Raw genomic sequence first — 23,885 nt, 5'->3', positions numbered from 1 at the left:
CTGGTCCCGGGCTTTTCTTTTTCAGGAAGTTTTGTATGGTTGATGCTATTTCCGAACTTGATATGGGCCTATTCGACATTTCCACTTGATTCTGGCTAAGTCTTGGAAGGTGACGTGCTTCCAAGTATCGGTCAATTTCCTGCAGATTTTCATATTTCTGAGAATAAAGTTTCTTGTAATATTCATTAAGGATTTTTTGGATTTCTGAGGAGTCTGTTGTTATTTCGTCTTTGTTGTTTCTGATTGATGAGATTAGAGATTTTCCTCTTTTTTTCCTGATTAGGTTAGCCAAAGGTTTATCTATTTTATTATCCTTTTCGAAAAACCAGCTTTTTGATTTATTGATCTGTTGTATTTTTCTTTTGTTTTCAATTTCATTTAATTCTGCTCTAATTTTGGTTATTTCTTTTATTCTACAGGGTTTGGGGGTGGAATGTTCTTCCTTTTCCAGTTGCTTGAGATGTCCCTTTAATTTGTTAACTTCCTCTCTTTCCGTTCTCTTGAGGAAGGCTTGCACTGCTATAAATTTCCCTCTTAGGACTGCCTTTGCAGTGTCCCAGAGGTTCTGATAGTTCGTGTCTTCATTGTTGTTTTGTTCCAAAAATTGGCGATTTCTTTCTTAATCTCATCTCTGACCTAGCTATCATTCAGCATAAGGTTATTTAACTTCCATGTTTTTGTATGAGTATGCAGATTCCTGTTGTTACTCAGCTCAAGTTTTATTCCATGGAGGTCCGAGAAGATGCATGGAATAATTTCTATTCCTTTAAATTTACTGAGGTTGGACTTGTGACCTAAGATGTGATCAATTTTGGAGTATGTTCCGTGGGCTGATGAGAAGTATGTGTATTCAGTTTTGTTGGGATAAATGTTCGGTAGATGTCTGCTAAATCCAAATGTTGGATGGTTAGGTTTAAATCTAAGATTTCTTTGCTCAGCTTCTTGTTGGAGGATCGATCCAACACTGCCAAAGGAGTGTTGAATCTCCGACTAGTATGGAGCTGGAGGAAATCAAGTCGCTCATGTCTGTTAGAGTTTCTCTTATAAATTGAGGTGCATTCTGGTTTGGTGCATAGATATTAATAATTGAGATCTCATCATATTGAGTATTGCCATTAACAAATATGAAGTGACCATATTGTCCTTCCTTACTTTTGTTGGTTTAAAGCCTGTTGTATCTGCAAATAAAATTGCAACACCTGCTTTTTTCTGATTACCATTTGCCTGAAATATGGATGACCATCCTTTCACCCTGAGTCTGTATTTGTCTTTTAAGTTAAGATGTAACTCTTGTATGCAACAAATATCTGGCCTGAGTTTTTGTATCCACTCAGCCAACCTATGCCTCTTGGTTTATTTTTTTCACTCAAGTATTTGTTTAATCTTACTTTATATGAAAATGTTACCTTCAGAAACTTCTTGATAAATGAGGAGAAATAATGTCTCTAGATCTCCCATGTCTGATTCTCAATCCATTGACTATTTCCTTTTAAAAATTGATTTCAGGCTTGGCACCCATAGCACAGTGGTTAGGGTGCCAGCCACATACACCAAAGTTGGTGAGTTTGAACCCGGCCAGGGCCAACTAACCAACAATGACAACTGCAACAAAAAATAGCCTGAAGTTGTGGCGGGCACCTGTAGTCACAGCTACTTGGGAGGTTGAGGCAAGAGAATCACTTAAGCCCAAGAGTTTGAGGTTGCTGTGAGCTGTGATGCCATGGCTCTCTACCAAAGTGGACATAGTAAGAATCTGTCTCAAACAAAAATAAATAAAATAAAATAAAATAAAAATTCATTGCATATAAATGTATTCTAGATTAATCATTTAAAGAACTTTTATTAATACTTAATTTTCCTTATAATTATAATATTCTTAACATAAAGAAATGATATATATTTGAGGTTATGGATAGCCTAATTAACCTAATTTGATCACTATACATTGTGTACATGTATCAAAATATCACTCGGTACCCCACAAATATGGATAATTATTATATGTCAACTAAAAATAACAGAAAAAAACAGTAGCTTACATGCTTGTTTCCCATCTCTATATAGCCATATTTAGGCTTAGGAAATGGTAATATCTATTAACAAATGCACCATATGCTCAAGATACACAATGGATGTCTAGAATGTATCCAGCCATTTAATATGAAAAATAGAGAGATACATGGCTTGAAAAACAATTATATATGTAATTTACATACATATAATATATAAAATAAGAAATATATTTCATATATAGAAAAGAAAGAAAGCCTTGCTTTTCTAGAATGTGATCATGAAAGAATTCAGACTAGAACCCCCATCACAATGTCTTAGCCCTTAACATAATTTGCATTGATGCTTTTACTTGTTTATTATCTGCCTTCCCACTAGAGGGCAGTGCCTTCTCAGTTTTGTTGACCTCTATACCCTCATGGCAGTTAGTAGGTGCTAAAAAAAAAATATATATATATATATATAAATAAATAAATGTACAAATGAATTGATTAAGTATACAATCCCATTTTTTGGATTCTATGTAAAAATGACATGCTTTAACGAGGCCCACATCTCTGCAGGATTTTCTGTTTATGACACATACAACAGAAAATTCCTCTTTGATTTGTGAGTTTGCATTTTGAATAAGCACAGGCTACTGTGAAGTTAAAAGATCAGACAAGCGCAAGGAGCTCAACTGAGCCAGAAAAACAAAACCTTTGTAAAAGCATTGTGGCTGAAGCCTCAGGATTTACCTCAACTAGGGTTTATCACACAGTAATGTGAGCAGCAGGTGTTCGAAAGCATCAGTTGTGCAATCACGCACCTATGAAGATGGCACACAGCCAGCTGATTTCACAGAAACTTACAGTGCGACAGTGCTGAAAGAGTAGTGAGTCTGTCAATAGGATCTCTTCTGTTTTCAATATAGCCTATAAAAATATATACTGCCATTTTAAAACTCACAAGCATTTCAGTGCAAAATGCTGTTTCCATTAAAATTTCCTATAAGGACACTGAGAGAACTGTAAGCCATTTCATATGCAGTAGTGGACCATACATTCTCTCCTATGCAATTGTGTTTGCCAGAAAATAACACAGAAAGGCACATATGCATTTCACAAATGTGATGTTCCTCTGTGCGTGTAACCATGTAATTCTGTGCATTGGTCTCTGTATTTTGTCTATATGATAAGGATTAGATTTAAGACATTAGAAGCTATAATTGCAAAAATGGAAAAAAGCCAAAACATACAAACAATATTCATGGGAAGTCTATTCTTTAAACATATGATAAATTATTATTAATAAAACCATCAGTTGTGTTGCTATATGAATTTATAAAAACTATTAAAATATGTTCACCTATTTATACTGTTCCCATATGTTCAAGGTTTGCTTTGAAATTAACATATGTATTTCAAAATTGCATGTATAGGTTTACACACGTGTGTGTATATGTATATATGTCTGTGTTTAAATCATATAACATACTTTTAGGGAACAGAAAACAGTATCATTCATTTAGCAATGTCCTCATCACCATTATTCAGGTAGGTTTTTATTTTAGTGGATATGGTTATTTCTATATATTAAGGCCATTGAAAAATTAGACATGTCAATTGTATATAAGACTATCAAATATGTGACCAGTAATACTTGAAAAGACAACTTTGGGAAAATACAAGAAAAGTTTCCAAGGTTAATTGGGCCGCCATATAAAGGACCTTAAAACTGTGTAAACTCTCCCTCACTATTTCAAGTAAGTATTCTCTCAATGACTAAGCTAAAGTAGGGTTTTAAAAATCTGTATTCATCTATTTATATGAGTATGCATTGCTGAGAAGGCAATGTCTTAATGTCGGAATGTTATTTTATTAGTGCACTCAGTAAACTGTAAAAACTTTGAAGGTGAGGGAGCAAGCCACCTTCAGCTTTGAAAGAAGGTATGTCACACCAAGAGAACTAGGAGCACAAGCTCCCTGAAATCAGGCCTGATGTGTTTGAGGTAGAACCCGGGAACCAGTGAGCTGCAGCTGATCAGCAAGATGGGAAGGTAACAGCCAGAAGGAAGAGGAGCCAAATCATGGTGTTGTGCAGGTTCTATACCCTGAGTGAGACAGGAGACAGCAGAGTGCTTGAACAGAGGAGTAATAGATTAACTGGCTCTGTTTGAAAAGTAATCACCAAGTCAGTAAAGTGATTTAATAATCACAAAGTCAGTAAAGGAGGAAGAGAAAACAGGATAATCCAGGTAAGGGATTTTTTTTTACAAATAGCTAGCTGGTTAATCAAGTATACTTTCTCTATTGATATTAATGCTTTGTTCCTTTATGCTGGGTACAATTACTATTTGAGACAGAACTATACAAAGGGTGCCAAAGTATACACATTTTAAGAAAGGTTTTTCCTTTCTTAATACTAAATAAAGTTTACATTAATTTGCATTTTAAAATTTGCATGAAAATTGAAATGCTGAATAAAATTTGACTTCTGCAATTACAAGAGATACAAGATACAATATACAAGATAACAAATGTTATTGGTATATATAAATTATTACAATTTTAATACAGTTTTTTTCTTATAATGTGCCTTTTGGGCACCCTCTGCGTGTGTGTGTGCACACACATATGTATGTTTATATAATATCAGAAATCATTTATGTTTTATAAATAAAAAAGTAGTATCAGTTGGGATTTAGATAGCTATTATATCACATTATTATAAAAGAGCAGTGAGATGAAAATGGGTAGATTTATAATATTCAGGCCCATCATCCAACAACCAAACATAATCAATGCTCTCTTTTTGGAGAAGCACCAGAGCAATAACTACTGTTTCTTCAAATTCTTACTACGTGACAGCCATCATGCTAAGCACTGTAGACTCACCTCATTTTGTGCTTGTCACCACCTGATTAGTAGTTATGACTATCATTCCCACTTTACAGATGAGGAACTAAATTAAAGAGATAAAGTGATTTTTCCCAAGAACAGACAAAATACCGCCCATAGAACATCAGATTGGTCCTATTTTTGTGATTTTATCTGATGTTCTCTTAATACTTCTTTACTTTCTCATTTTTCCTATATTTTGCTGTGTAGATATTACCTTACGTGAGTTGTTATTAATTTCTCAGAATTTAATTTTCTTACTTTAAATTATCAGCTAAACCTTTTTTGCTTTAGCTTTAGAAAAAATGATCTACTAATTCCTTGCTGTGACAGATGACAAGTTTGATGAATTAATGAAAATTTTCTCCCACCAGTCTTCCCTCATTCTTTATGTGCCTAGTAGTCGGTGATTTTCACCATAATCAAAGGAGAAAGCTGAGACTAGTTACTGCTTTTAGGTTCTATGACTTGTCTTCAGAGAAATAATCTCTGTTATCCATTTGTCAATATAATCATCACAGGTTTTTAGTTAGACCTTATGTTAGTGTATGGGCTTCTTTCTATTAAACCTTTCACACCATATGATATCAGAAGAAATACTTTTGAAATCCCACTGAAATTGCATTAAATTTTTAGGAAATTTGCCTACATATTCAGAAGCCCACAGGTGGTATAGGTAGGTAATATCATTGAGTGCCAGTGTAAATTTAACCTCAGACTAACAGCCAACAGCTGGAGAAATTCTATATCCCACAACTATATCCACAGGCGAAGACAAAGCAGGTGAAAAAATGAGTTGCTTTGTCTTGATTCTCTCTGAAGTGTAGTGAAACTTTTCACAGACCTAATGGCACGCTTTCCACCATGTATTTCTGAAGGTCCCATTCTCACTTTTGAACTTTTACTGGTGAGGACAGCTGGAATGAGCATGTTGGGCTTAGATTAATTATCTGAGTTTTTGAATGCAAGGAATTCTATCAAAACCTCAGTAAATATTGTCCCCTCCACAAGTAAACTACTTATTTTGAATCTATCTCATAATGAAGAACTATATTTCCTGTATTCTTGTGTATTAAATCTATCTTCTTGGTGCCTTTATATGTAAAGCACAACTTCCTGAGTATGTAATTCAGAATTCACAATATTTCCTTCATGCTCTATAGACACTGCTCCGCTAACTTCCGGCACTAAATTGTACCCTTTATATTTGTGGGCTGTGCAGTGTTTTCATACAATTTATCACTGCAGTATCCTCAGACTTCTGATTTTATGTTCTTGTAATTGACTAATTTCTAATGCATGTTGTTTCCTTTTATGTTTTGTGCTTGTGATTTGTCAGTTCATTCCATGGTCTTAAAACTTAATCTTTTATCTCTTGTTTTGTGAATCACATGTTCTCTTTAATTTCCATGAAATAGTAACTTATAACTTGCTGCAAAGTTTATTCTATCTGGAGGTATGGATTCTTCCAGGATGGATTGTCATCAGTTTTTTCACATGACATTTGTCTGCTTTTCCTTCATTCCCTTTTTCTTTCCTTTCTATCACCTCCGCAACTATCCACAAGGTTTTAACCTACCAATGAATTTTGCAGAGCCTCAATATTTTTTCTCTGTCTCGCTGTCTTTCTTTGGTTGATTCCATCTAGATAACTGTTTTGCAATAAAATTGACAGTAAGGCTTTCTGCTGACCTTCCTCTCTCTTTCTTTTTTTTTTTCAGCCATCATCAGAATCATCCCCTAAAAGCATTAATACCGTGTTTCCCTGAAAATAAGACATCCTCCGAAAATAAGACCTACTTACAGGAAAGGTAAGACGTCACCTGAAAATAAGACCTAGCGCATCTTTGGGAGCACACCCTAATTTTTCGGGGAAACAGGGTATTAGGATCAGAATGGATTGTATTTTTTATTTGTAGCTATTCAGATTACTGGGGGTTTTGCAACATTATGCAAGAAACATGTTGCATTCTTTAACTTTCATTTTTATCTTTAAACCAAGAGGTACTCCAGAATATTGTCAAAACAAAACAAAACAAAACAAAACAAAAAAAGCCAAGGTTGCAGTGCGGACCATGGCGTGAAGTGCTTTGTCGCTTTAGTAATCAGGTTAAGGTGAACGATCACTCTGGGGATACAGAGCACAGACAATCAGATACGAATAACCGTTGTTGCAGAAATTAACTATAACAACATTATCCCTGACCCTCTGTTTTAGAAGGCATAATTTTAATAGATTTTATTTTTTAGAGAAACTTTTGGTTCACAGCAAAATTGAACAGAAAGTTCAGTTTCATAGACCCTGCACACACACACACACACACACACACACGTCTCCCCAGTTATCAACAGCCCCCACCAGAGTGGTATATTTCTTACAGTGGATTAATCTACTATATTTTTGCATCATTATCATTCAAAGTCCATAGTTTACATGAGGGCCCACTCTTGGTTTTGTACATGCTATGAGTTTTGACAAATGTATAATTACATGTATTCAGTGTGAGTTTCATGCAGAGTATTATTACTGCCCTAAATATCGCCTGTACCATCCTCACTCATCACGTCAGCCCTCTTAACTCCCAATAATCACTGATGAGTTTATGTTGTCTCCAGAGCTTTGCCTTTTCCGAAATGTCATATGGTTGAAATCACAGGGTATGTAGCTTTTGCAGATTGGCTTCTTCAACTTAGCAATATGCGTTTAAGATTCCTCCATGTTTTGCATGTTTTGAGAACTAATTTCTTTTTTTAGTTGAATATCTTATTGTCTGGACATATCACAGTTTACTTATCCATTCACCTACTAAAGAGTATATTGGTTTCTCTGAAGTTTTAGCAATTATCAATAAATGTGTTAAAACATGGCATGTGCAGGTTTATTGTGTAGACATAAAGTTTCAACTCATTTGGGCAAACACGAAGAAGTGTGATTGCTGGATGATATGGTAAAATGAGGTTTAGTAGTGTGAGATACTGTCACACTGTCTTCCAAAGTGTCTGTACCATTGTGTATTCCTGCCAGCAACAAATGAGCATTTCTGCTGCTCCACAACTTCTTCAGCATTTGGTGGGGGGTGCTTTGGAATTGTACTATTCTAATAGGTGCTTAGTGGTATCTCTTTGTCAATTTAATTTGCATTTCCCTAATAAACAAAGTAGAACATCTTTTCATATGCTTATTTTCAATCTGCATATTTTCCTCAGGGCAATGTCTATTCAGGTCCTCGGCCCACTTTTATTTGGGTTATTCGTTTTTTCATTGTGAAGTTTAAGATGTTTCAGTATGACAACAGTTTTGTTTTGATTTTGTTTAATTGTATGTCTTTTGTAGTTTATTTTCTCCCAATTGTGGTTTGCCTTCTTGCTCTTTTTTCAAGTGTTTTTGGCAGAGCAGATGTTCTTAGTTTTAATAAATTCCAGCTTATCAATTACTTCATTTATGGATCATGCCTTTGGTATTGTATCTAAAGAGTCTTGGCCATATCCAAGGCTACATTTTCTCCTATGTTTTCTAGGAGTCTTATGAGTTTTGTATTTTACATTTAGTGTATAATATATTTTGAGTTTATTTTTGTGACAGGTAGAAGGTTTGTGTTTATAAGATTCTTCTTTTTCTTTCTTCCTTTTTTTTTTTTTTTTTTGTAATGTGAATGGCCAGTTGTCCAGCACCACTTGTTGATAAGAGTATCTTTTCTTCCAACATCCTTCCTCAAAGATGAGTTGCCTATGATTACTGCAGTCTATTTTTGGGGAATCTAAGAAGTGTCATGTAGGAGCCAAGTTTTAGGTGTTTTATAATCTAGACAAGCTTATATTTGCTCTAATTGGAAGGGGTAAGTGAAGTCTGACCTACTGAATTCTCCTTTTCTTCCCCCCGTGGCTGCTCAACAGCATTCCAAGAAAATCATTCTAATACTATTTCAAGTTGAATTAAAGATAAATATTGCACATACACACAGTCACAGAAATTTTATACCTCAGGGATTCCTACTCTTTTTTTGATAGCAAAGTGGGAGAATATAATCAACTCTGTAAAATTCTCAAGTGCTCAGAATGTAATGTGCATGGTGGGTTTTACTTACTTTCAAAAGGTAGTGCTTGTGAGTAGTGATGTGAGTACCTTTGAATAGATTCTATTCCCAAAGCTGGAACACTTAGTTCTTAAAGTGTTGTTCATTTTTAAATGTAACAACTTAGTATGTTCTCCTTTATCGATTAGAAGGTCTGAAACGTATCTTATTTGGAAAGATACACAGTGTCCAGTGATTAAGGTGGAGTCCCAAAGCCCTGCTTACCTAGATGATCACTGCATGCTTGATTCCACTATGAGTGATTCACAGGGGGGAAAAACCACCTCAGTGGAAAACCACTCAGCCTCCCAGTTTGGGGAGACTTGAGAACATGAATCAGAAAATGATTGGATTAAGGAGGAGGAAAAGATCGACGCGTAATGAAATTACCTAACCTATGAAATTAAAAATTTGGTAAAACAGAATCCCCTGGCATCCTGCATCTATGCCTTTTCAAATAAAATATGGAGAAAACTTAACAAATTGATTGAAACAGTTGTCTTCCTAGTCTTACCTTTATGAGGCTACTTGAAAATTGTTTAATCTGTAGCCTGATCATTCTGTCCCTTGTAGACCTAGTATTTAAGGAGCATATAGGAATTACCATCTTTATTCTATTTCTAGTCATAACTATTACCGGCCTTGATACTTATGTTTAATGTCTACCACTAGCTCTCATTTCAAAAACAAAGAAAACGAAACAAACTCTCAGTTTTGTAAATTCCTCCTTTCCTTATGATTTAGTGATTTTTCAGTCACTTCAGGTGACTACAAAGCTTAAAAGCATAATTAATGTATCCTTTCTTCACTTTTCCTCTTCCTCATCTGGGTGACATGTTTTTCTGAGGTGTGCGAAAGCTGTGGTATGTCACCGCACCTGAGCTTCTGATCTGTGGCTGGCATTTGGTGCTGTTTGACAGACACATCTAGTCTAGGTGGCAGCATGGCCATATCTCACATGTCCTCAGAAATCTGAAGTTGCACTTGTAGACAACTCTGCATGTAAATAACAGTGATAGGTATGTGTAGTGATGGCGTGAGCTCTAGAACAGTTGATATATAAAAAGTTGTTAAAAAACTGACTGTCACATACAAAGTCTTCTGAGTGCTGATCATCATCACAAGCATTGTCATTATTATTTTTATCTACACTTTTATTAAGAACGTGGGATTTCTGCTCATAAATTTTCTATTTATATTTCTCTTCTCTGAAGAAAACCCAGTGTATCTATTTCATGTTGTGGGGGAAGGAAAGGGTGCAGTAAACAGAAAAGGACAAGAAAACAAAAAACATAATTTAGCCTATTTAGATACAGAAATATAACACCTAACTTTATTTTTTAAATATCTGGAGAGAGATATTTAAAGAACTGTGAAGGATCCAAGAATTTATCCTGCTTATATGCTACCAAGTTAGTCTGTTAGTTTGATCCGTGCCAGCAAAGACACCAGCGTTAACGAACTGTATTACCTGTGACACAACGGGCAGCACGAGCTCCAAGTTCTCCTCAGGTTCCTTGTGCTCTCCTGTAACTACAGCAGTTCCTATCCTTACTCTTGTTCTCATCAGAGCCATTACCAGCCTTGATAATGACATTTAATGTCTGCCCACTCCCGGCCCCCCGGGTGATGCAGATGTGGCCTCTGGGATGCTCTGCCCACAGTGGATTGTGTCACAGCTGAAGAAAGCCAGGCTGAGGATATCCTCAATCATAGACAGAAGCTGCTGGAGCTTTGTCCAGATAGACATTATTTTTATTATCTGGACAACACACCAATCTACCTTCTGCCCAAGAGGGAGACACTGTCCCCATTTTCTAAGGCAGTGTACCATAGAAATATTCTTAAAAGTGCAGAAAAAAAATCTGATACCAGATTTACACAGATGGCACTGAGAATAATTTCCCAGAATGGGACCTCAACCGAACAGGCATCTAGATTCCTTCCCTTAAGGTACATGTGACTTTCGACACTAATGGGAATTTATTGCAAAATATTTTGATTTATTTAACTTCTACCACATTGCCTTTATGAGGGTAATGCTGTGATGACAAACCTCCAAAATTCAGGAGCCTGACATGGTAGTTAGTAAAAGTACAACTATTGTACGTGAAGTCCAAAATAATAGTTCCAATTAGTAAGTACTTCTTCTTCAAGTCATGGTACAATACATCTAAATTATTCCATATTGTGACTCTACTATCCTCATAAGATGTCTTTCAGGTTTGGTATGTGGGTGGTCTCCATTCCAACCAGCTGAAAAGGGAAATGATCTTAATGGACCATATATGGAAGAGGGTCATGGTGTAGGGGAGGAAAAACAATTTTCTCTCTACTTTCTGAGTTCTTATCTCGGGAAATAAAAGATATATTAACAATAATGATAATTAAAAAAAACTCAGAAGTTCTTTGGCATGTATACATGAGAAATACCCACAGAAATTAGTAAATTTCAAAGAGGTGACTTAGAGCTTGGGTTTGAACATGATCTTCAACTGACACAAAGAAAGAAGGATGTCGGGAGGAGCAATTATGGGGAGGTGATCAGGAAAGGCACAGTAAACAATGGTGAGATTAGTTGTACAGATTTAAGCCATTAATTGGGTTTCTGAGGATTTAGAGCAGGGGTGTCCAAACTTTTGGCTTCTCTGTGCCACAATGGAAGAAAAAGAGTTGGCTTGGGCCACACATTAAATATAAACTCTAATGAAAGCTGAAGAGGAAAAGAAAAGGAAGGAAGGAAAGAAGGAAGGAAGGGAGGGAAGAAAGAAAGATCTGTGCATGCTTTTTGTAATCTACATCTCCACAAATCAACAAACAAAAAACTCACATAATAATCTTAATTATGTAGCATCCTATTCAGAGAATCTTTTAAAAATTCAAAGAAGTCCCAAATTTGATCACTAATATAGAAGCTGCACTTATCTAAGTAATAAAACATATTATTTTAATATTTTTATAATAAAAGTAAAAGAAAAGTGGGCAACAAGGCAGTGGGATATTTGACATTGTATTTGAGAAGTTAATGCATCAACATCTGGTTTCATGGATACAGTTGTGATTCTCAGTGAGTTCTCAAGGTGCTCATCAGATATTTTGGTTCTAATTTTACTCTTCATATGATTCATTCTTGACAATAGTTGCTTGCTAATGTAGGTGCTGCCAAAAGTGATGACATGAATAAGGTGTGATAGTGAAGCGAATGATATTTGTCCCATAAAAGTCCCATAAAGAGACATGTTCGAATTTTTCTTTAAGTTGAAGATAAGATCGCAGCTCTGTGGATTCCACTTGAAAATTGGCAGGTACCAACGTATTTACGTCAGCTGGGAAAGGAGTTGCAAATGCACCAAAATAGTGATAATTTTCCAGGAAATCTTGAAATCTCTTTTCAAATTCTTGTATCAAATCAAAAATCAAGGCTGCATATATTTTTGCTGTTCATAGGACTGTGTTTAGCCAATGTGTCAAAATGCATAAAATTGTTTGCTTTAATTTGAGCTTTCCATAATTTCAGTTTCACTTTGGAACACTGTTAATGGTTTGAAACATTGCACTGATAAGTTGGTTTTCACCTTAAAGACATGTTTAACTCATTCAAATGAGTGGTTAAATCCACTAAAACTGCTAAATTTGTAAGCCACTTTTCATCATCAAGTTCTGGCACAAATTTGGTTTTTGATAGCGTAAATTGCTTGATAACATGTCACAAACCATGAAATCTTTTCAACATTTGGCCTAAATTTAGCCATCTTACTTCCAAAAAGTAAATGGTGTCACCATAGTCAGCCCCAATACTCTTAAGGCATTCCTGGAATTGGCCATGATTCAATCCCTTGACCCTTATGAAATTCACAGTCTGGATGACAATATGCATGACATTATCCATTTTTAAAGCTTTTGCGCATAAATTTTCTTGATGTGCTATTCAATGATACTTCATCAAATGTGAGTTTGGGGTGGCAACTGCATCATATTCTATTAATTTTACAAGTCTTTCTCTTTTACCTGCCATTGCTGGGGCACCCTCAGCAACTGTGGCACTGGACAAAGAAAATCCCTTTAACATAATTTTTACTGCTTTGTATAAATCTCTTGATTTAGTTATGCCTTTTAATGGCACTGAAGAAACCATTTCTTTTTTTTTTTTTTTTTGGGCCGGGGCTGGGTTTGAACCCACCACCTCCAGCATATGGGACCGGCACCCTACTCCTTGAGCCACAGGCGCCGCCCATGAAGAAACCATTTCTTCAGTAACATTATATTCATTGTCACTATCTCTAATAAAAATGGCAAGTTGAATGTGGCGCCTATGGCTCAAAAGAGTAGGGCACCGGCCCCATACACCAGAGATGGTGGGTTCAAACCCAACCCTGGCCAAAAACTGCAAAAAAAAAAAAAAAGGCAAATTGAGCATCAATTTGTAGCATCAATACTGTCATCCATTGCCAAAGCATAAAATTTAAAATTAACAACTTTACTGTCCAAACTTCTTTTGATAGATTTTCTAGTTTCTTTGATTCAACTGGCTATAGTTTCATTAAACAAACTGATTATTGAAATATCCCTGTTTTAAGAACAAATTATATCTGCCATGCTTTCTATACGTTGCTTAATAAACTCATCATCAGTAAATGATTTAGACTTTTTTCTATGAAAGATACTACTACATAACTAGCTTTTACAATGGAATCTGAGTTGTAACTTTTCAAAACATTTTTGTTAAGATAAGTTTTTTGTCCTGTTCCTCTCCTTTGTCCTTACGACACTATCCTTCGTAAACATTGAATTCAGGAGCATGTTTTTCATGTAATACCCTTTGAAATTATAGTCTTGAAACCTTACATAAATTCCCTTCAAATTAAGCAGAGTGCCTTACTATTTGCCTCAACAAAAAAAGTAGTCACCTGTTCTCTTCTCATTGAATAATCTTCCTTTATTTGTAATTTTTTTGTTGGGGGGGCAAAGGTTTCTGTTTTCCTCTGAGATGTTGTAGAAAGCATGCTAGAATTTAAAAAATAATTAAATATAATTATAAATAATTATATTTACTCTGATTATGTAAATTTATTGAGAGGAAAATAGAAAGCGAGGTTTGGGCCCTTCTGGATCTTGGCTGCTGATGCATAGTGAGGTGGAGGGCATAATGTAAAGTGCCACGAGCTGTGTGAAGTTCTGCCAAAGTGTGGATGTACCTTAGTAATCAAAGAAGGATGCTTACCTGACTTCTAAAAACCATTAAATGCTGAATTTTGCAATGGTTGGTTGAAATATTATTGTTAATCACTGCTTTGCCAAGTTACCAGGAGCAGATGAAAGTCTGATGGTGTCAATTTAACTGTCTACACTTGAAAAATAACATACTTAAGCTGTACGCTATCATAAAACAGAAGCCACACATGCATACAAATGGTGAGAGCATACGTGCATTTATTTTCCGTGATACTGCAACAGGACAGTTGTAGTCTACAAAGTTCATGCTCAGTCGAGTTCCACCAAAATATCTCAAAATGTTTCAAGTAAGTTAACGATTTTGTGCTGGGCCACCTGCAGCCCACAGGTGTGGGTTGGTCACCCCTGATTTAGAGTCATCCCTCTCTTCCTAAAACAGAGCAGAGGGTGCCTTACAAATGGAGATTTGCTTTATAGCTAAAGATTTCCCTTACAAAAGCATAATTTCAGAGCTTCTTCCAAGTTTTCAGTTTCTCAAAATAATCTTTATGCCCAAAAGGCGTATTTGGGGGGCAGCATATTCTGGTCTTCTCCAGAGGGCTGACTTAAAAGTGGCACATACAATTTTATCCACAATCTATTGTCTACCATGTGGTCATATGGCCATATCTAATTACAAGGGAAGTTGGGAAATGTAGTCTAGGTCTATGTTTAAGAAAAGAAACTGGTTTCAGTGGTTAGTTTGACAGTTTCTTACACATTCAACTTAGAAAAATGAGCCCTACATTTAGGCTTTTTAAAACACATATCTAGGGTGGCGCCTGTGGCTCAGTGAGTAGGGCGCTGGCCCCATATACCGAGGGTGGTGGGTTCAAACCCAGCCCCGGCCGAACTGCAACAACAACAAAATAGCCGGGCGTTGTGGTGGGCACCTGTAGTCCCAGCTGCTCGGGAGGCTGAGGCAAGAGAATCACATAAGCCCAAGAGCTGGAGGTTGCTGTGAGCCATGTGATGCCATGGCACTCTACCGAGGGCAGTAAAGTGAGACTCTGTCTCTACAAAAAAAAAAACACACATATCTAGAAAAATAATACCTAAAATATGCATCAAATTTCATTTTGAGTTTTACCCTGTGCTTTGAGTATATCCACTATAGTATAGAATTAATTTTACATTATTTTTCTGCCATCTGAATGCAGTTTTGATGTGACACAAATGCATTGTTGGTTAATCCTTTCTATCAGATAGAGATTTAGAGGATTCAACACAATGACTTAAATTCGACTCAAATGAATCTTTATGAATGCACTGCCATAAAACAGCAGAAATAGAAAATCTGGGATATTGAAATGCTTGAACCAAAGAAATCACAATAATTTCAAGTGGCAAGGGTCTGCTTAAAATATTTTCTTATATTAGAAAAAAAAAAAAAAGCAAGAGAGCTGGTTTGTATACAATGGTCAACTTATTCACCCGTGCTGCATGCAGAGGATTGAAAAAGTAAAATATTTCTTGGCAAGGTCAAACTCCAGGACCCCTGGCCTGGAGAAATAAAGGACCCCTGGCATGTTGAGAAATAAAGAAGCTGAATGGGCTCGTTACTAGTAAAATGTAACTTAATAGTGAGAAAAATAAAATAAACCTTCTCAATCTTCCAACTGACTGAACAGACAGATCCCTTCCTGGCCTTGGGTCCTGCAGAGAAATCCTAAAACTGAGTTCCCAGCCTTGATAAGATGGGAGGTCAGACAAGTCTCATTATAATCTTTCTTGTTAACTGCCCTTAGTCTTTCGTTCTTAAGGGTTGAACAGAATCAGCCTTTTGGAAGGATTTACTCCACCCTGGTTTCAAATATCCACTAAAGCTCCTCCCTTTTTGTGGTTTGGGCACAACTGACCGACATTCTTTCCTTAAAAGGGACCACGCACCAGACCGCGGAATGGTTCTGGCCAGGCCATGAGGACGATGCTCTGAGAGACTTCTGCACCCTCTGCTTCACCTTTACACTTCAGAGGCCCCAAAATCCACACCTGATCCCCCTGGGTCCGCCATATTGGGCACATGAATCACTTGAAGTAGCAGGAAGTTCAACTGCACATGTGCGTCTTTCTTCCCTCAGAATATTCATAACACCTCCCATAGCTTAGTATGTATGTGTGTTTGGCCACCCTGCTCAGCACAATCACTGCCCCCTTTACCTTCCCCTGCAGGTGCATGATCTTGGCATTTGGGTGGAAGCTACGGTTCCCAGACTAACAGAACGGTCCCCCTGGAGGTTACCAATTTTATGAGAAATACAGCTCTCCTTTCCAAATTTATGAATCTCATCATTCTTCAGTTGACTGTGGATTGCTGATCTTTGAACAATTTTATCAAAAATCCCCCCTTCCCTGTGAGGAACTAGAAAGCATACCAACACTGTGAATGGAGAATAGCAGTTTTTCCTGTTCTTTTGGCTATTTTACTGTGAATTCAATTTAACTTTTTTAACCACTTCATTTCAGCTTCTCCTGTTTACAGTCCCACTTTGATAATAACATGGTGTGAGTGTGCTTTGTGTATGATCGCTCCTTCTATCTCATGCTAATTTCTCAACATTGTTCAGTCACCATTTTTCCTTGTTGCTATGTGCAGTTTCTATGGTATTTTTTGCCATTAATTTTCTTTCTCAAAATAACCTCTGCACTTTCTCTTTGAGAAGGAGCATCACAGAATGAATGAACGTTTCTAATCCAAGCTAATATCAGAAGATTTTAGTCTTGAAAAATGAACAGGTGTCACCATTCATCTAATTTATTTTGTTTAATGATAGGGTCAGAGATATCCCTTTTAAATATTCAGTTTAATCTGTTAACATAGAAATTTGGAGAAAGATAAGAATTATATGTATGATCCTCATTTTACTCTACCCTGTCAAACCATGTTACAGTATGCTGCTTCAATAACAACAAAAACAGGTACCATTTATTCATTTATTTAATGCTTAGGGGGTCATGGACAAGCCTTTCTCTTCTATACCAGGGTTCTAGCTAAAGGAATATACATATGAGAATTTCTAGTCTAACAGGAATTGACTATCAATTTTACTAATTTGTGCAAGCAATTTAAAATGCCAAATTCAGGCAATTGTTTATATACCAGAGTGAAGAACAAGACACAAAGCTTAGATCAGGGTCTGAAACAGGGTCAACTCTATCGCTGGCAAATCCTTAATACTGAATCCTCTTTAGCAAGGTATGTTCCAGGGAGGACCAGGTACCACAAGGAGGATGATTGCAAGACTAAGGAACAAACTGGACCCTACCCCGGTTTACTTGTGATAAGGAAGCAAGAATTCCAGGTTGCTTTTTACATATCATTGACTTAAGCAATAAAAAGAAAGAAGATGTTTGAGATAGACTCATCCAAGTAATATGGAAAAGGCAGCCCAGTGAACATCAAGACAACCTGATTAGAATAGTGGTTGTGATAGTTAATTTTAGATGTCAACTTGATTGGTTTAAGGAATACTTAGGAACCTACTAAAGGTTTATTTCTGGATGTGTCTGGGAGGATGTTTTAGAGATTAGCATATGAGTCTTGGTGGACTGATGGGGAAGTTCTCTCAATGTGAGTGGGCACCACCCATCTGCTGCAGGTCCAGAGAAGACAGGATAATAAATAAATAAAAACTGGAAAAGGCAACTGTGCTTTGCCTTATCCCTTGTCCTTGTATGATAACTTCGGGATCGCCGAACTTTGTACTCCAGGACTCACACTAGCTGCTCCCCAGGTTCTCTGTTGGCCTTGAATTGATTGACATCATCAGCTTCCTTGGTTCTGAGGCCTTTGGACTGAACTGGGCCATAGTTGCAGCATCCAGGGTCCCAGGTTGCTGACAGCCTGTCTCAGGACTTCTCGGCCCCCATACCCACCCAAGCCCATCCCCGAAGAATTCCCCTCGCATATATATGTATAGATTTATGTTCTATTGATTCTCTCTCTCTCTCTCTTTCTCTCTCTCGAATCCTAAGACAGTGTTCCTGCTGACTTAAGGATGAGCAAATCAATATTCTGGAAGAAAGTTATAAGTTGATTCCTTTCTTTCTGGACAAGCTGGACAAAGAAAGGGGGTTCTTTCTGGAGAAGGCTGGACAAGGAAATGGGGAGAAGAAATATTTTTCCCTAGCTCACATAAATTATGCTCAGTTTTTTGTTAAGCAACGTATATTTCTGAAGCATCTTTATCAGGTGTTTTAACTGTAGATTTCTCCAATTATTATTACAGGTGGGCAATAACCAAATGTGTTTTGGCAGGTAATTCAGCCTATTTGCCCTTCAAATCCATTCTAACTTTTCCCTGTCCTCTAAAGAGAAAGGCACTCACCCTTAAAGATCACACCCCTAAAGTTGTCTTAAAACTGTCCAATAGGAGATTCTGACAGGAGTTGGGGACCCAGTAAGAGGAGAAAGCAACCTGGGTGTTTCTCTTTCTGGCTTTACCCCTTCATGTGGAGTGGAGAACAGTGTTATGACTGCAACTTCTTCACAGCTTCACCGCCCGGGGCAGCCCTTCCTCTGTAGTCCCAGTCCCATTAAGATTCCAACCAGGCAGCCTCCTCTTCCCTGTATCCTATCAGTCCTAAGGGTGAAAGGGTGTTCTTTAGTTCCTAATATCAGGTTCTCTCACTTGTTTGTGCTTCAGCTCTTTTCTTATATTGGTGTCTAGTTCAAAACTGGTAGGGGTTTTAATTTCTATTGAACTGTTTGGTGTAGGTTCTAATTTCCTCGAATGAAGACCAGGATATTAAAGTTAAATATCTTATACCAACTTGTAAAAAATATTTCTTTTGCTTCTTCTGAAATATATGTATACACACACACACTGAAATTATCCATCTATCTATCTATCTGTCTATCTATCTATCTTTTCCCCTACCTACATGGCAGGTATAGAAGGTATATGTATGGAAGTGAGAGATATGGTCCTTGTCCTCATGAGTTCTGGTTATAAGAAGTATTTGGGTGAGGAATTGAGAGTTTCCAGTAGAATTTTCTACCAACGTTTGATTACAAAAATTTTCAAACATACCCAGGAGTTGAAACAATTTCTTTTTTCTTTTTTTTTTTTTTTTTACTCTACTATTGTTGGGGATTCATTGCGGGTACAATAAGCCAGGTTACACTGATTGCAATTGTTAGGTAAAGTCCCTCTTGCAATCATGTCTGGAGTTGAAACAATTTCACAGTGAACACCTACATGCTTACCACCTCAATTCTAAATTAACTAACATTTCACTATTCATGTTTTGTCATATTATCTCTTCCTACTTTTCTTGCTATATTCATGCAAAATAAAATATTTTCTTGGAAGTAGGACTACATAGTAAATTAAAGACATCTATATACTCTTTCTAAGCACGTTAGCTTTTATATCATAGAGCAGTTAAGTATTTTTTACAGATACTTGCATGTAAAATTTACATATAAGGAAATTTACAGATCTTAATCATACACTATCTTGGTTTGAACTAATATATAGATTTCAAATTCTTATTATGATATGGAATATTTGGATTGCTGTAGAAAATTTCTTGTTATCAGTCTTACTAGATTCCTATCCACTGTCCCTTAAGGACACTATTTTTCTCATTTTTTTCTATCATGGTGTAGATTTGCATATTCTAAGAAGTTACAAATGGAATCATATGATAAAGACTCTCTCTATCATGGTACTTTTATTTGATGTTTTAATGCTGACAGTCATCCATGCTGTTAAATATTTCAGTCATTTTATTAATTTTGACTGCTCATTACCATTCCTTTGTATGGATATTCTATATTTGGGTTTACCTTTTGAATGACACCTCGTTTCTTTCTAATTTTTGTCTGGTATGAACAGAAAATGGAAAATTAATTATAAGTCAAAAAATAGAGAAAAACAGAATGTTATTCACCATTACAAATCTTGTTTGGAATACACGTTTTCATTTATCATAAATAAATAAGTAGGATTAAAAATGCTGGTCATAGAGTATGTGTATATTTAGCTTCATAGGAATGTACTGGGCATTTTACCAAAAGGTTGTACTTTACAAATCTACCATCAATGTATGAGGGTTCTGGTTATTCCACATCCTCACCAAAGACATTCATTATTGCCCTTTTAGTGAATGTATATTAGTATTTCATTGATTTAATCTGCAATTAACAAGCAGATAATAATGTTTAGCACTTTTATGGATATTGGCCATTTGTATATCCTCTTTCTTGAAATATAATATCTTCCGGGGCTTAGAAAAGTATACCCAAAGTATGGTGCATTGGCATGCTGAGTGCTTTTAATTAAAGGAGATTAGAAAACCTCAGGAACAGCCTTAGGAGCAATCTCTTTCTCTCTCCTTTCTCCTCTTCCTTCCCTAATGCCTCTGGCCTTTCTTTCTTCCCAGAAATGAGTCATAGACACCAGAATTTCTCTTCCCCAAGCCAGGTCTTAGAAAGAGAACCCCACTCCCCCACAGACCGCCATAAAACCTACACTCTTTCTCTTCTCTCCTAAAGATTCTTGGTCAGAATGGGTTCTGCCCCATACACAGTAGGCAGGAACTCTACACAAAAATATCATGAAGCGTCTGACCAAAAGGTATTACTGTTCCCACACCCCAGTTTATTATCATCTGATCATACCTGCTCATTCTTCATAAACCTAGGCATAAAACAGATCGTTTTCCTGGGTCTTTGGACCTTCACTCTAGAAAGCTCATTGTCATGTAAAACTTTCATTAAATAAATCTGTTATGCTTTCTTTCCTTGACCTACCCTTTGTTATAGGAGTTTCATGAGTGACCTTGATGATGAGTGAGGAAAGGGGTCACTCCATTCAGGTCCTACATATCTTTAAATCGTTTTGCCAATTTCTAATGGGGGTGTTTTTCATCATTTAGTTCTAGGAATGCTTTATATATTCTGTATACCAGAGTGTATGTTTTGCAAATATTTCTTTTCATTTTTGTAAGTGCCTTTTGATGAGCAAAAGTTTTAAATTTTGTGTAGTTTAATTTATTAAATTAAAAAAAGTTAATGGTTACTTAGTTATTGTGTTAAGACATTTATATTCTACCCTTAGTAGATTTAGCATGTATCCTTGTAAAATGCACCATAGGTGTGGTCCCACCAATTACCCTCCCTCCACTCATCCTCCCCATTCCCCTCCCCCTCCTCTTTTCCCTTCATCTTGGGCTGGATACTTTTTCTTCCATTCCTGAGATACTCTGCAAAGAAGAATATGTTCCAGCTCCATCCATGTAAACATAAAAGAGTTAAAGTCTCCATTTTTTAAGGCTGCATAATATTCCATGGTGTACATATGCCACAATTTATTAATCCATTCATGGGTTGATGGGCACTTGGGCTTCTTCCATGACTTAGCAACTGTGAATTGGGCTGCAATAAACATTCTACAAATATCTTTGTTATAAAGTGATTTTTGGTCTTCTGGATATATACCACCTACTAGAGGAATTGAAGGATCAAATGGCAAGTCTATTTTTAGATCCCTAGGTGATCTCCAAACATCTTTCCAAAAGGAACGTATTAGTTTGCATTCCCACCAGCAGTGCCGAAGTGTTCCCTTTTCTCCACATCCATGCCAACATCTATGGTTTGGGGATTTTGTAATGTGGGTTAATCTTACTGGAGTTAGATGATATCGCAAAGTAGTTTTGATTTGCATTTCTCCAATGATGAGCATATTTTCACGTGTCTGTAGAATGTGCACCTGTCTTTTCAGAGAAGTTTCTCTTCAAGTCACTTGCCCACACTGAGATGGAATCACTTGTTCTTTTCTTGCTAATACATTTGTGTTATCTGTGGATTCGGTTATTAAACCTTTGCCAGAGACATAACCTGCAAATATCTTCTCCCATTCTGAGAGCTTTCTTAAGATTTTTTTAAGTGAACACAAACATGTCTTCTTTTTTTTTATTTTTTTTATTATTTTTTTAATTAAATCATAGCTGTGTACATTGATATGATCATGGGGCATCATTCACTAGCTTTACAGACCGTTTATCAAGTTTCACATATACCCTTGTAAGATGCACCGCTGGTGTAATCCCACCAATCCCCTTCCCTCTACCCACCTCCTCCCTCCCTCCCCTCCCTTTCCCCCTTACCCCTATTCTTAGGTTGTAACTGGGTTATAGCTTTCATGTGAAAACCCTAAATTAGTTTCATAGTAGGGCTGCTACACATAAAACGGTATCTCTTTTTTTCTTTCCAAACTGTACAACTTTATTTTTTTTGCCATATTCTAATTTCTAGTGCCTACAGTCAAACACTGAAAAGAGGTAGTAAAGATGAGTATTGTCACCTTGCTCCCAGGCTTAGGAGAAATGTGTTCTATAGTTCATTATTAAGTGTATTATTACCTGTAATTTTTTCATTGACATCCTTCATCAAGTTAAGGGGTTTCCTTCTCTTTCTAGCTTTCAAAATATTTTATTTATGGCCAGATACTCAATTATGTGAAAAGTTATTGTGTTTCTATGGAAATAACCATAGAGGTTTTCTTCTTTATACCATTGTGGCAATTGCATTGCTTGATGTTTGAATGTTACTATATATGTTCTCCCCAGGAAACAGTTCCTAGCCCCAATTTAGTTCCTAGAGACAATTAGGTTCCACTCTCAGCCTCTAGCCACTTCCTGGCTACCCATGTACATACACTCCACTAGACCTAACAGGTGCGGCTTCCTAGTGGGTGCAGGCAGCCTGCAGGTGGCAGTGACGTGGTTGCCAGGCACCCTGGGGAATGGGCGCTTAAGTCCATGCAGGACCTTGCCCAGTGTGTAGGCAATCTTGGTCCCTTGGCCAGTACCCCAGCAAGTGCTGGGAACTTGGCCAGATGCCTGGGCAAGTAGAGGACCCTTGGCCGGTACCTGGCTTGGTGTGTGACTGCTACTGGTGGCTGGGCAACTTGTCCTGCTATAGCAGTTAAGTGCCGGTTGGCAGTTTCGGGGAGGCACATGGTGCCCTGCTGGTGAGTCATGGTGGCTGGGGCACCCCTGCACACTGGGCAGATGGTGGCAGCTGCTGTGCTGCTAGTCTCAGCCGCAGTGGCTGCCCTGTTGAGGTTGTGACTTGGCGACGGATGCTTCTAAGGGCCAGTGGGCTCACTGTGTGCTCAGAATCTTCTGGGAGAGCTTGGGGGAGAGTTGTTGAGGGGTCCACGAGTCACAGTACATGTGAAGACTGACCTCCCCTGTCTGTCCTCAGCCCAGCAGGGCTAATGGGGACATGCCTGTAGTAGAGCTGACCCCTCTGTAGAGCAGGTGTTCTGGGGCTGAGAGGAGAACAGCATCTGTTACAGTGACCAAGGTTGGAAAGTGAACAAGACCCATCGGTGTCCACTCGCTGGTGTCAGGCTGATGCACAGTCTCCACACAGCTGCACTGTGGATGTCTGCTGTAGGGAGGGTGCTGCTTCAGCTGGGGTTCAGTGTCTGTGTGGGAGTATGGAGTCCCTAGGATCTCTCCTCTGAGCCCTCTCCAGCAACCTTCTCATCTTGCAGAGTGGATAAACCCACCATCTTTCCTTCACGTGGAGCGTCCCCAGTCACTGCTCTGATGATCTGCAATGCCACCATCTTGGCACCCCGGCAGGTGCTTCCTTGCACACATAGTTGTTTAATTTGGTGCTCATGTGGGGTGACAATCACTGGAGGATTCTATTTAGTCATCTTGTGCTGTTTTCCTCCAGAAAATAGCCTGA

General features: G+C 37.4%; 1 pseudogene; it reads right to left on the bottom strand.

Moving 5' to 3' along the window:
* Positions 1-23,163, bottom strand: part of LOC128590088 (NADH dehydrogenase [ubiquinone] 1 alpha subcomplex subunit 3-like) — a 36,993-nt pseudogene extending 13,830 nt beyond the window's left edge.
* Positions 23,164-23,885: the final 722 nt, after the last annotated feature.

The sequence above is a fragment of the Nycticebus coucang genome, chromosome 1 (assembly GCF_027406575.1).
Source record: "Nycticebus coucang isolate mNycCou1 chromosome 1, mNycCou1.pri, whole genome shotgun sequence".
Classification (NCBI taxonomy): Eukaryota; Metazoa; Chordata; class Mammalia; order Primates; family Lorisidae; genus Nycticebus; species Nycticebus coucang.
The sequence above is the reverse complement of the archived record's forward strand: the minus strand, read 5'-3'. Positions and strand labels throughout refer to the sequence as shown.